The sequence below is a fragment of the Geotrypetes seraphini genome, chromosome 7, assembly GCF_902459505.1.
Source record: "Geotrypetes seraphini chromosome 7, aGeoSer1.1, whole genome shotgun sequence".
In the NCBI taxonomy this organism is placed as follows: domain Eukaryota; kingdom Metazoa; phylum Chordata; class Amphibia; order Gymnophiona; family Dermophiidae; genus Geotrypetes; species Geotrypetes seraphini.
Genome location: NC_047090.1, coordinates 193,434,765 through 193,449,677, shown reverse-complemented (window position 1 = coordinate 193,449,677; position 14,913 = coordinate 193,434,765). Strand labels below are relative to the sequence as shown.

General features: G+C 43.1%; 1 protein-coding gene across 2 annotated transcripts in view; it reads right to left on the bottom strand.

The window, feature by feature from the left end:
* The window catches only part of ACYP1 (acylphosphatase 1), a 39,408-nt gene that overhangs the window by 24,322 nt on the left and 173 nt on the right, over positions 1-14,913 (bottom strand). The window lies entirely within an intron of this gene.

The following is a 14,913-nucleotide window of genomic DNA, read 5'->3' as shown; positions in this document are numbered from 1 at the left end:
GCAACTGTAATTTTCCAAGCGGTGCTGCTTGCCCAAAGCTTCCCTCTGATGCGCCCAGACGGAAACAGGAAGCTGTGTCAGAGGGAAGCTTTGGGCAAGCAGCACCGCTTGGAAAATTACAGTTGCTGTTACCTTTCTTACCTGCGTTCCTTGCTTATCTTACCTTCCGTCGATGGAGAAGGGGGGGTCCGTTGCTGATCGGTCCATCGATAGGGGAGGCCCACGTTGCCGATCGATGCTGGGGGGGGCCATCGCCGTTTAAAAAAAACAAAAAAAAACCCCTCTTTCATTGGGCCCCCCTGACCATTTTGGGTCCTAGGCACGTGCCTACTGGGTCTATTCGTTAATCCGGCCCGGTATACTGCTTATCCTAGGAATAAGCAGTGGATTTTCCCCAATAATGGCCTATTGATTTCTTTTAGGAAATTATCCAAATCTTTTTTAAACCCTAAGCCAACTGATTTCACCTCTCAAACATAGGGTTGCCAGATTTCCACCCCTAGCCCCACACAAACCTCCCCGAGCTCAGAGCCGCATCTGGAGGGCCTCTGCGAATGCACAGATGTTGACGTGATGTCATACGCAAGCATGTGTGCATATGATGTCATCACATTGACGTCTGTGCATGCACAAAGGCTCTCCAGACATAGCCCGGAGCCCAGGGACTTCTAAAACCCAGACAAACTGCTGGATTCTGGGAATTCCTAGATGTCTGATAATAATAATAATAATTTTATTTCTTATATACCGCCAAAGCCATAGTAGTTCGAGGCAGTTTACAATGAAGAAGGGCTGGACAATCAGCGAAATTGGTACAATGGTACAAACAGAGAAAATAGGTGGCAGAGAAAAATGTACAAACAGAGAAAAATAGAACAATTAGCGAACGGTGATACAATCAACTGTACTCAGATATAAATAATCCCTTCAATGGAGAAATTCTAGGATACAGAGGTCAATGTTATTCTCATTTTTATAAATTTTATTTAGTTTTCTATACCGTTCTCCTAGAGGAGCTCAGAATGGTTTACATGGATTTATTCAGGTACTCGAGCATTTTTCCCTGTCTGTCCCAGTGGGCTCTCAATCTCTCTAATGTACCTGGGGTAAAGGAGAGATTAAGTGACTTGCCCAGGGTCACAAGGAGCAGCATAGGTTTGAACCCGCAACCTCAGGATGCTGAGGCTGTAGTTTTAACCACTGTGCTACATTCTCCAATACGTTCCTCTCTGCATGGCAAATTTTGTAAATAACCTGATAAAGGGCTTGTAAGTATTCAGTCTAATAAAGGAAATGTTCCTACTTACTAATGAGTTTTTTTGCATTCTGTACAAACTACCCAGATTATTGGACAGACTACATATTTCCTTAAGGTAAAATTATGTTCTTACCTGATAATCTTCTTTCCATTAGTCCTTCACATTATTCCAGACTAGGGGTTGTTATGCTCATCAACCAGCAGGTAGAGATAGAAAACACTAAACTGAGATGTGCCTCATAAGCCCTGCCAGGCACTGCCTCTTTTCAGTATTTATGTAGAGAAGCAGGGAAAACAGGGAACATACCAAAACATAACCTTGAATTAGCAACAAAAAAGAGATAATGTGCCAAACTCCCTTGAGACTTCCCCCACTAGTGCTGCCCGATGCACCGATTCAAATTAATTCACATCGGTGAATTGACGTCGGCGAGATGGCTTCCAGGTCAGCCACTTGCAGCGTGCAAAAGCCACTGCCCGTGTCCCTGCAAAGAAAACTGGGATCCCTACCTGACCCAGAAGCCTTCCCTCTGACGTCAGCTCTGACAACGGAGGGAAGCCTTCCGGGTCAGCTTTGGTGGAGGGGAGCATGCAGCTGAAGGGCAGGAAGGAGGCCTGTTTACAACTGGGATCCCTGGCGGCGGCAGTGAATAACAGTGGTTCCACATTGGGGAGAAAGGGGGTGGGAGACTCACACAGTGCCACGTACCCCCAAGCAGTTAATGGTGGTAAGGAACAAGGGGGGTACTTCCAACTGCGGGGACAAAGATTTTCACCATTCTTGTGGGTGGTGTAGTTTTGTTCCTGTATCTGTGGTGAGGCTTTGGTGTCTCCTTAGCCATGAGCAAACCGCAGTCCACCTTGGCTTACCGTGGTGTTTGTTCGCCGTGTCATTCTCCACATTCCACTCAGCATTTTATAGACTTCTATTATATCACCACTGAGCTGTCTCGTCTTCAAGCTAAAGAGCCCGAGCAGCTTTAGCCTTTCCTCATAGGGGGGGTCGTCCCATCCCTTTTATCATTCTTGTTGCCCTTCTCTGTACCTTTTCTAATTCCACTATTATCTTTTTAGAGATACGGCGACCAGAATTGCACACAATATTCAAGGTACAGCCATTATAATATTTTCATCTTTGTTTTCCATTTCTTTCCTAATAATTCCTAACATTCTGTTTGTTCTTTTTAGCTGCTGCCACCACCACTACACACTGAGCTAAGGGTTTTAAAGTATCCTCAGTGATAACACCTAGATCCTTTCCCCTAGGTGGCAATTCCTAATGTGGAACCTTACATCACATAGCTATAGTTCAATGTTCCTCTTTCTTACATATATCATTTCGTATTTGCTCACATGAAATGTCATCTGCTACAAACTTTCTATCCCATCAAGGATCTGCTATCATATTAAAATCACCCCCCCCCCCCCAGATGACTACATATTGGTAAATCTAGTGCCTTTTTCAATAATAAACTAAACTAAAACTTAGCTTAGTATACTGGGTCTTCAACCAAAAGGAGCTCGACTTGGTTTCCAAGTTTTATTAAAAATTTGATTAAACACTTACCTGTCATGCCCCGCCAACATGCTAAAACAATTACAAACAGTCCAAAATACAGCCCTAAGACTAATATACTTGCTGAAAAAATACGACCATATTACCTCAGCTTTCCAAGACTCATACTGGCTCCCAGTACAAGCACGCATACAACTCAAATTCTACTGCACCCTATTCAAACCCCTAAATGGAAATGGGCCAAGCTATCTGAACAACCGCTTAATCTGGAAAAACACATCCAGACCAAGGAGAACTCAAGCACACTTTACCCCTCCCCAATCAAAAGCATGCAAAGCAAAAAAATATATGACGGTCTACTAGCCACCAGAGCAGCAAAAATAGACCACCACCTCTCTAATCTGCTGACCACGACACCCAACTACAAAATATTCAGGAAAGATCTGAAAACCATACTATTCAAGAAATTTGTCAAATGATCTAATCAAACCGTATCGACCATTCCCAGATTCTGACGCATGCTATAGCTATCAACCTTGTAATCTCCCTGGGAATGCCCAGACTAATTTCGTGTTGTAAACCACCTAGAACTGAAAGGTATTGGCAGGATAGAAGACATCAGTGTAATGTACGGTAAATGATCTACTTCTCCACGATGGATATCTCTGCAGAAGTTCAGGCCCAAATTTCAGCCTGCCTGTCCGACATTGCCACTTGGATGTCTCGCCACCATCTCAAACTGAATATGGCTAAAACTGAACTTATCTTTACCCCCAAACCTGCCCCTCCCACCGTTCTCTGTCTCTGTGAATAACACTATCCTCCTCCCTGTCTTGTCAGCTCGCAACCTTAGGGTGATCTTTGACTCCTCTCTCCTTCTCTGCTCAGATCCAACAGACCACCAAATCCTTTCGCTTCCTCCTCTATAACATTACCAGAATCCATCCTCTTCTCTCTGAACACACGACCAAAACCCTTGTCCACACTCTTGTCACCTTGATCTTAGACTACTGCAACATACTTCTCTCGGGCTTCCTGCGCGCTTGCCTCTTCAATCCATTCAAAATGCCTCTGCACGACTCATATTCCATGAGAGCCACTATTCTCTCATTACCCTTCTCCTCAAGTCGCTTCATTGGCTCCCCATCCATTTCCGAATAGTTTAAACTCCTCTTGCTGGAGGTTGGATCCAAGATGGCCACACATAAGATTGTCTGAGCTACATTCTCCCTGAAGCTCCTTCAAATTTATTTAGTTCGGTATCTCTTTACCTGTCCAGAGCAATGCCAAAGAGGAGGGAACGTAGCGCTGCTGGAGCCTCGCAGCGCTCCAGAACAGCCGTCTTCAGCAACATCGAGGAGCTGGTGAGGAGAATGCAGGGCATGCCGATATCATCAGGGAGTCCCATGCAGGAGACGCATGGTGAAGGTGAACCTGTGCCGTTCTCCATAGGGTTGGAGACATCACTGAGCCCCAACGTGAGAGCACCTCCCCCACGCCCTCAGTCCACCAGTTCCCCGCGAGCGGAGGTACTTCCGGAAGTCGGAGTTCACCTCCTCCCGGAGGCTAAGGAGAACGAGAGGGGGGACTGTGTTGCCGGATTCCTTGCCGGAGCAGAGGAACCCGAGCGTGGAGACTGAGGAGGAAGCAGATGGGGATGAACAAGCTCGACAGGACGTTCGACGAGATATGTTGCCAGAGGGTGAGCTAACTCAATTAAAATTACACTCTTTTCAAATTGAGAAGCCCCAGGAGGTAACATTGGATTCTCTGTGGGATCTTGTAGCTAATTTGGCAAGATCTATAAATCCGCAATTACAACAATTGGAAAGGAAACTTAATGATCATGAAACTGAGATTAAAAATTTAAAGACTGAAATTGAAGACTAAGATTTCAGTACAGAATGTCCACCAAGAATTAAAAGTCTCCAAGCAAATTACTGAGACATTAATTAAAGACAATACTAACTTAAGAAGGAAGATGGAGGCAAAGGAAAACTTTTCTCGAAACAATAACCTTAGATTGATTAATTTCCCTAGGGTTCCTATGATAGCCCCCTAGGGAAATGTTGAAACGTTATATGATGGAAGTATTGGAGCTTTCTGAAGAGTCGTTACCACCATTTACGCAGGTTTATTATCTTCCATATAGGACCCAGGATCAACAACAACAGAAATTGGGACATGATTTAATGAATATATCTAATATTTTGGAAATATATGACAAAGAATTAGTGACCCCAGCAACTTTACTTTTGACAGTAGCTCTCGCACCAGAAAAAAACTGGTTGCTGAGATTTTTCTTTAAAAATAAACAAAAATAATTTTTAGGTTGTAAAATTCAGATGTTCCCAGATTTGGCTAGGGATACACAGAGAAGGAGACGTGAATTTTTGTTAAGGAAACCTGGTGTTATAGCCCTGGGGGCGACTTTTTACTTGCGACATCCATGTAAATGTGTAATTATTTATCGTTCATATAAATTTGTTTTCTTTGAGCCATCTCAACTGACAACCTTTCTCTCAATTTCATGTCTGGAGAAAGATGAAATATGAGTGCTCAGTTTAAGAAAGGGTGCATTAACCTCATTCAACTAGTTATTACTTTGTAAATGTAATTTTCTTATTACTCGCCTATTACCCACCTTGGATCTTTTTGGAGGACTTGAGTTGAAATTTATGCTTATATTTGATATCTTTTATATTGTTTACTTTTATATTAATTTCTTGCTGAATTTCCTTTCTGTATAAGTTAATGCTTGATTATATTGAAAAATTCAATAAATATATAATAAAAAAAATAATAAACTCCTCTTGCTGACCTACAAGTGCACTCGCTCTGAAGCTCTCCTTGCTCATCTCCCCCTATGTTCCCCCCCCCCCCCGTGATCGCCACTCGTCGGGCAAGCCCCTCTTATCTGTACCCTTCTTTTTCACTGCCAACTCCAGACTCTGTCCCTTCTTTCTTGCGGCACTGTACGCCTGGAACAGGTTGCCTGAATCTGTACGTCATGATCTGTCCCTGGCAATGTTCAAATCCAAGCTAAAGGCCCACTTTTTTTAAACTGCCTTCAACTCTTAATTCCCCCTCACTTCTGTCAGATACCTATACCCACTATAACATCCCCAACCCTGAAATGTCCTGTCTAAATTAGATTGTAAGCTCTTCTGAGCAGGGACTGTCTATTGTATGTTAAACTGTTCAGCGCTGCATACGCTTTTCAGTGCTATAGAAATAATAAATAGTAGTAGTAATTCTAAGAGATTTACATTAAAATTATGGTAAAAACAAACAAACAAAAAACATATAGATATTACTAAGACAAATACTCACAAGAAGTAAAGGAAAAGGAAAAGAACTACAATTTTGATAGAAAAGTAAACATTCATGGTAAAAACAAAGAGGAGGGGAGAGGATAGTAGCCTTATAAGGCTAGTTTCAGGTTGTTTAAGGGCCTGTCGATGACTGCAATTGCATAATATAAAGATCTAAAAGCTCTCACCTTTCATAGTTTAATTCTGAAAGGCATCTTTGAACAGAATTTTAAGGGTGCTTTTAAATTTATCTAATTATGTTTCTTCTCTTAAAAAGGATGGAAGGCGATTCCAGGTTTGTGGCACAGTAATAGAGAAGATCTCAGCTCGTCTTATAGTTATGTATTTCAGAGAGGGAATAGACAGAAGATTTTGTTCAGCGGATCTAAGTGTTCTTGATGGGGCATGGGGTATCAGAATTAAGAAAAATGTTAATGTGGATGGTTTCCAAAATATTTAGCAAACAAAATAGTTTTTAAAATTTTATGAAAAAATAAGATAAGAATTTAATTCCATATCTGTGTTAATTTGAAAAATGAAGGATTGACTGAGTTTCTTGATTCTTTTAATTCCCTTTACTGAAGGAAAGGAAAGTTTGAATTGTTGGGTACCTCTTCTTGCATGAGAGAATCTATAAGCATTCTAAGATAGAGGCACAAGAAAGGAAAGTTTGAATTGTTGGGTACCTCTTCTTGCATGAGAGAATCTATAAGCATTCTAAGATAGAGGCACAAGAAAGGAAAGTTTGAATTGTTGGGTACCTCTTGCATGAGAGAATCTATAAGCATTCCAAGATAGAGGCAAAAGAGGAACAAAAATAACATATAGGATTTTGAAAGTGATACATAAACATTTGAAATGGATCCCGAGATGGACAGGAAGCCAATGAAGGTTTTGAAGCATAGGAGACACATGATCAAATTTACTTTTTCCAAAGATTAATTTTGCAGCGGTATTCTGTAGTCTTTGAAGGCAGGTCTTAGTTAGACCAAGGTAGACTGCATTGCAGTAATCTAACCGGGCTAGTATGATGGATTGGACCAAAACAGAAAAATGCTGTTGATGGAAAAGAGCTCTGACCTTTCTCAACATTTGAAGGCTGAAAAAGCACTTCTTAACAAGAGAATTTATTTGATCCTTAAAAGTAAGCGAGGAGTCTAACAGTACTCCCAGTATCTTGGAGGAAAATTCAATCTGCAAGAAGACCCTAGAAAATTCAATCTGCAAGAATCCAAAGTCAAAGTTGGAGGGAGACAGTCCAATTTTGGACCTAGCCATAAAAGTTTTGTTTTTGCAGCATTAAGCTCATCTGGACCAACATTGCCCAAGCTTGGAGTTTGGAGATACAGTGATTTATTTTGGAGGCAAGACTGATGAGGTCGGGAAAGGATTAGCTAAAGACAAAGTGTAGGAAAGAATTAGCTAAAGACAAAAGAAGGGGACTGCGGAACTGATGTTCGTGATGCTGGAATTTATTGAGTTAATACAAAGATACAAATTATAATAATAATAATAATAATAATAATAACTTTATTTTTGTATACCGCCATACCCCGAAGAGTTCTAGGCGGTTCACATTATTTAGACAGAGATTACAAGTGGTTACATATCAAATTGATCATGGAGTAGTTTGACAGAGATTACGAGTGGTTACACAAATTGATCATAGAGTAGCAGACAGCAAGGAGAGAGTATTTACAAGTGATTACATATCAAAATGTTCATAGAGTTGCGAACAGCAAGGAGAGAAGTATTGGGAAGAGGAGGGAGAACAGGGGGGGCGAGGATCAGAAGGGGGGGGAAGAGGATTGGAAGGGGCATTGAGGGTCTTGGTCTCGGAATAGGTGAGTTTTGAGTAATTTTCTGAAGTCGAGGTAGTTGTGGGCCTTGAGGACCATTTGGGCTAGCCAAGGGTTTAGTTTGGCGGCTTGGAAGGCGTAGGTTTTGTCTAGGAATTTTTTTGAGTGGCATAGTTTTAGGGAGGGGAAGGCGAAGAGTTGAATTTTACGGGCGTTCTTGTAGTTGTGGTTAAGGGTGAAGTGAGGGGTGATGTAGCTTGGGGATAAACCAAATAACGTTTTGTAGCAAAAACAGGCGAATTTGAATATGATTCTGGATTCTAGAGGGAGCCAGTGAAGTTTATGGTAGAAAGGGGTGATATGGTCCCATTTTTTCAGGCCAAATATGAGGCGGACTGCGGTGTTCTGGATCATCCTTAGTCTCCTGATGGTTTTCTTTGTGGAGCCTAAGTAGATGATGTTGCAGTAGTCCAGTATGCTGAGTATGGAGGATTGCACTAGGAGGCGGAGTATACAATCTCCAGAATCCACATTGGCTTGAAAAATGCGGACCCAACACGGGCCGTGTTTCAATTTAACTGTCTTCAGGGGTCCTAAGATTTAACATTAATGTGTTTTAGGAAAGAATGAGCTGTCATAAATATTGGGAGCTTAATGTACAAACAATGAAAGCAATATATGAAATGTTGGCCATATAAAGCGCAACAGACCACCATCCATCTACTCTAATCATCATGGAAGCTGTTGTACTCCTGAAATAGTATAGCTTTATTGATCGTGGAAGCCCAGACCAGATGTATTCCACGCATCAGCAAAGGTCGAAAGAAGAGGAAACGAGAGCCGGCATGGTTATGTTCAAACAATATTTATTGATGAAAATAGCGAAACAATCTTAAACAGACTATACATATCAAAGTAGAGTATGAAACAATGGAACATTATCAACAGCAAAGAGAAATAGTCATCATCATCAATTTTTATACATAATAGGTAAAAATCACCTATCCAACTATTCCCCAATAAAAGACCTGGGTCTATAAGCAAAAGCATAGCACACCAGGGTCCTGGACTCTTATGAGCCCTGGAGTAGGCCATCTATCATCCCTCTCCCCCACTCTGACAGGAAAACTGTTATATCAGATGCATAATTACAAAAAGAAACCCCTCATAAATAGAGAACACCCCACCCCCCCTAAATAGAAACATAGAAAGATGACGGCAGATAAGGGCTACAGCCCATCAAGTCTGCCCACACCATTGACCCACCCTTTTAAGTCTACTGGCCCCCTTAACTCTACTGACCTACTCTATTAAGTCTATATCCTAGCGACCCTATTCATTGGTGTGACCCTCGCAGTGATCCCACATAGGTATCCCATTTATTCTTGAAGTCTGGGATACTGGGGGCCTGTCTCATAGCCAAATTCAAACGGACCACCATCCACCAGAACTATTCCCCTACCCCCACTCCCGGTATTCTCCACCCAAACAGCGCAAATTAGGACAGCCACTAAGTAGTGCACTACGGCCTTTGGGATGCAAGGACTGCAAATAGGGTTCCCAGATGCTCATGAACAAAAGCTTCTACTTCCGTGACTCCCTGGCATCCCTTGCCTCCCAGTTAGCCAACCGAGCTGGCATGGTTAAAAGGTGAAGTGAAAGGCTATTAGAGCAAAAAAAATATCCTTTAAAGAATGGATAAAAGATCCAAATGAAGAAAATAAGAAGAAACACAAGCACTGGCAAGTTAGATGCAAAGCACTGATAAAGACAACTAAGAAAGAATATGAAGAGAAACTTGCAAAAGAGGCAAAAACTCATAGCAATTTTTTTAGGCACATCAGAAGCAGAAAACCTGTGAGGGAATCTGTGGGACCGTTAGATGATCAAGGAGCAAAAGGGTTGCTCAGGGAGGATAAAGCCATAGCGGAAAGACTGAATGAATTCTTTGCTTCGGTCTTTACGGAAGAAGATGTAAGAGATCTACCTGAACCAGAAATGGTTTCAAGGGTGATGATGCGGAGGAACTGAAAGAAATCTCGGTGAATCTGGAAGATGTACTGAGCCAAATCGACAAGTTAGAAAGTGATAAAACTCCAGGACTGGATGGTATACATCCCAGGGTATTAAAAGAACTCAAAAATGGAATTGCTGACCTGCTGTTAGTGATCTGTAACCTGTGGCTAAAATCGTCTGTAGTACCTGAAGATTGGAGGGTGGCCAATGTTACGCCAATTTTTAAAAAGGGCTCCAGGGGAGATCCAGGAAATTACAAACCGGTAAGCCTCACTTCGGTGCCGGGCAAAATGGTAGAAACGATTATAAAAAATAAAATGGTGTAACACGTAGACAAATTTAATGAAACGGAGACAGCATAGGTTCAGCCTGGGGAGATCTTGCCTCACAAATTTGCTTGACTTCTTTGAAAGTGTGAATAAACATGTGGATAAAGGTGAGCCGTTTGATATATTGTATCTAGATTTTCAGAAAACTTTTGATAAAGTTCCTTACGAGAGGCTCCTGAGAAAATTAAAGTGTCATGGGATAGGTGGAAAAGTTCAGTTGTGGATTAGGAATTGGTTATCGGCTAGAAAACAGAGGGTAGGGTTAAATGGCCATTTTTCTCAATGGAGGAGAGTAAACAGTGGAGTGCCGAAGGGGTCTGTACTGGGACTTGTGCTATTTAACTTACTTATAAATGATCTGGAAATTGGAACAACGAGTGAGGTGATTAAATTTGCAGATGACACTAAACTGTTCAAAGTTGTTAAAATGCATGCGGATTGTGAAAAATTGCAGGCGGACCTTAAAAAATTGGAAGACTGGGCGTCGAAATGGCAGATGAAATTTAATGTGGACAAATGCAAAGTGATACACATTGGGAAGAATAACCTGAATCACAGTTACTGGATGCTAGGGTTCACCTTGGGGGTTAGCACCCAAGAAAAGGATCTAGGTGTCATCGTAGACAATACGATGAAATCTTCCGCCCAATGTGCGGCGGTGGCCAATAAAGCAAATAGGATGCTAGGAATTATTAAAAAAAGGGATGGTTAACAAGACTAAGAATGTTATAATGCCCCTGTATCACCCCATGGTGTGACCTCATCTGGAGTATTGTGTTCAATTCTGGTCTCCTTATCTCAAGAAAGATATAGTGGTGCTAGAAAAAGTTCAAAGAGCGACTAAGATGGTAAAGGGGATAGAACTCCTCTCGTATGAGGAAAGACCAAAACGGTTAGGGCTCTTCAGCTTGGAAAAGTGACGGCTGAGGGGAGATATGTTTGAAGTCTATAAAATCCTGAGCGGAGTAGAACGGGTACAAGTGGATCGATTTTGCACTCCGTCAAAAATTACAAAGACTAGGGGACACTTAATGAAGCTACAGGGAAATATTTTTAAAACCAATTGGAGGAAATTTTTTTTCACTCAGAGAAGAGTTAAGTTCTGGAACACGTTGCCAGAGGATGTGGTAAGAGTGGATAGCATAGCTGGTTTTAAGAAAGGTTTAGACAAGATCCTGGAGGAAAAGTCCATAATCTGTTATTGAAAAAGACATGGGAGAAGCCACTGCTTGCCCTTTATCGGTAGCATGGAATATTGCTACACCTTGGGTTTTGGCCAGGTACTAGATTGGCCACCATGAGAACGGGCTACTGGGCTTGATGGACCATTGGTCTGACCCAGTAAGGCTATTACTATGTTCTTATGTGCCTGTCCTGCCCTTCTGTGGACAAGGGCTGTAGAAAAAATAGCAAATGGCCTACCCATTCCCTGCTTAATTTCCCTGTTCAACATCACTCAAGTGTATTTCTTGTAGGAACACTATTCCAGCTTCCCTGCGATGTAATGAGGTAATCATTTTCCATTTATTTGAAGAATTTACCCCATTAATATTGCAAGTTAAGTGTTGTCATCAGAAGAAACTGGACACTGGCACATTTGCACATCAACTCCCCTATAATAAAAACATAAGCAGTGCCTCTGCTGGGTCAGACCAGGGGTCTATCCTGCCCAGCAGGCCGCTCACGCGGCAGCCCATAAGGTCCAGGACATGTATAGTGATCTCTATCTATACCCTTCTATCCCTTTTTTCTTCAGGAATTCATCCAATCCTTTCTTGAACCCTGATACCGTACCCTGTCCTATCACACTCTCTGGAAGCGCATTCCAGGCATCCACCACCCTTTGGGTGAAGAACTTCCTAGCATTGGTTCTGAATCTGTCCCTTCTTATTTTTTCCGTATGCCCTCTCGTTCTTGTAGTTTCTGAAAGCTTGAAGAATCTGTCCCTCTCCACTTTCTCTATGCCCTTCATGATCTTGAAAGTCTCTATCATGTCCCCTCTAAGACTCCGCTTTTCCAGGGAAAAGAGCCTGTTTCCCTAATCTTTCAGTATATGAAAGGTTTTTCCATATCTCTTATCAATTGTGTCGCTCTTTTCTGAACCCTCTCGAGTATCGCCATATCCTTCTTAACGTATGGCGACCAATATTGGACGCAGTACTCCAGATGCGGGCGCACCATTGTCAGATACAACGGCAGGATAACCTCTTTCGATCTTGTTGTAATGCCTTTTTTGATAATACCCAGCATTCTATTTGCCTTCTTAGAGGCCGCTGCGCACTGTGCCGACGGCTTCATTGTGTTGTCCACTATTACCCCCCCAAGTCCTTTTCTTGGGTACTTTCACCCATTACCAGCCCTCCCATCATATAGCTGTACTTCGGGTTTCTGTTCCCTACATGCAAGACTTTAAATTTTTCTACATTAAACTTCATCTGCCATCTCATTGCCCACTCTTCTAGCTTATTAAGGTCCTTTTGTAATTCCTCGCAGTCTTCTTTAGTCCCAACTCCACTAAATAGTTTGGTGTCATCTGCAAATTTTATTACTTCACACTTCGTCTCTGTTTCTAGATCGTTTATACATATATTGAACAGCAGCGGTCCGAGTACCGACCCCTGTGGAACACCACTCGTGATCCTCCTCCAGTCAGAGTAGTGACCCTTCACTCCTACCCTTTGCTTCCTACCCGCCAACCAATTTTTGTTCCATCTATGAACGTCTCCTTCCACCCCATGGTTCTTCAGTTTCCGTAGTAGGCGTTCATGGGGTACCTTGTCAAAGGCCTTTTGGAAATCCAAGTATACGATGTCTATGGGGTCCCCTTTGTCTGTTAATTCCTTCGAAGTTCGTTAGGCACAATCTCCCCTTACAGAAGCCGTGCTGGCTTGTTTTCATCAGTTTCTATCTAGATGTTCATCAATGCTTTCTTTTATCAGCGCTTCCGCCATCTTCCCCGGAACCGAGGTCAGACTACCGGTCTGTAGTTCCCCGTGTCACCTCTTGATCCTTTTTTAAAGATGGGTGTAAAGCACAGTTACTTACCGTAACAGGTGTTATCCAGGGACAGCAGGCAGATATTCTCTACATGTGGGTGACGTCATCCACGGAGCCCCGTCGTGGACAGCTTTTCAAGCAAACTTGATTGAAGATCTCAAAGTTTGCTAGTGCTGCACCACGCATGCGTGTGCCTTCTCGCTCCACTAGAGGGCGCGTCTCCTCCTCGTGGTCTTCAGTTTAGATAGCTAGTAAAGAAGCCAACCCGGGGAGGTGGGAGGGTTGCGAGAATATCTGCCTGCTGTCCCTGGATAACACCTGTTATGGTAAGTAACTGTGCTTTATCCCAGGACAAGCAGGCAGGATATTCTCTACATGTGGGTGACCTCCAAGCTAACCAAAGGGGACGGAGGGAGAGTTGGCAATTTAGGAGAACAGATTACGCAAAACCGACTGGAAAAACTGGCTGTCGCGCCTGGAAAAAGCATCCAGACAGTAGTGAGAGGTGAAGGTATGAACCGAAGACTAAGTGGCGGCCTTGCAGATCTCCTCAATAGGCGTGGACCTGAGGAAAGCGACAGACGCCGCCATCGCTCGGACTTTATGCCCCGTGACCCGACTGTGCAGCGAGAGACCAGCCTGAGCGTAGCAGAAGGAAATACAAGCAGCCAACCAGTTTGACAAGGTGCGCTTGGAGACAGGACACTCCAACCGATTAGGATCAAAGGACAAGAAAAGTTGAGCAACCTTCCAGTAAGACTGGGTCCGTTGGATATAAAAAACCAACGCTCTCTTACAGTCAAGGGTATGAAGCGCCACCTCTCCCGGATGAAAATGGGGCTTAGGAAAAAACACCGGAAGGACAATAGACTGATTAAGGTGGAAATCCGAAACTACTTTAGGCAAGAACCTAGGATGAGTACACAGGACCACCTAGTCGTGATGAAAGACAGTAAAAGGTGGGTCCGCAATCAGAGCCTGCAGCTCACTGACGAGAGAGCAATCAGGAACACCACTTTCCAAGTAAGGAACTTCAGAGGAACTTTATCAATGGATTCAAAGGGAGGCTTCATCAGTTGAGCAAGAACCACATTCAGATCCCAAACCACAGGGGGAGGCTTGAGAGGAGGATGGACATTCAAGAGACCCCTCATGAAGCGAGAAACCAGCGGGTGGACCGAGAGCGATTTCCCATCAAGCTGCCGGTGAAAGGCAGCAATCGCGTTGAGATGGACTTTAATAGAATTCGTCTTGAGGCCAGACCGAGACAAATGAAGCAAATAATCCAGTACCGAGGACAAGGAGGCAGACAGAGGCTCTACGCGGTGGGAAGCACACCACGTGGCGAATCTAGTCCGCTTCTGGGAATAACACAGCCTAGTAGAAGCCTTATGAGAAACTTCCAGGACATCCCGCACCGACTGAGAAAACTCAAAGGAAGGAGTCAGGTGGAAAGGAACCAAGCTGTCAAGTGTAGTTGACCTAATTGCACTCCTTGGCCTAACACCATGTGTGATCTTTTATAGTTTGACAGTGTAGGATGAAATGGATATTTCTGTTCCTTTGGTCTCATAAGGATTTTGTGTACAGCGCGGCGAGGGTTCAAGATGTGTTTCGTGTACAGCGCGGCGTAGGAGCTCAGTCCAAAAGTGCCCGGATGCTAATGCCTGCCGCTGCGCAAGGC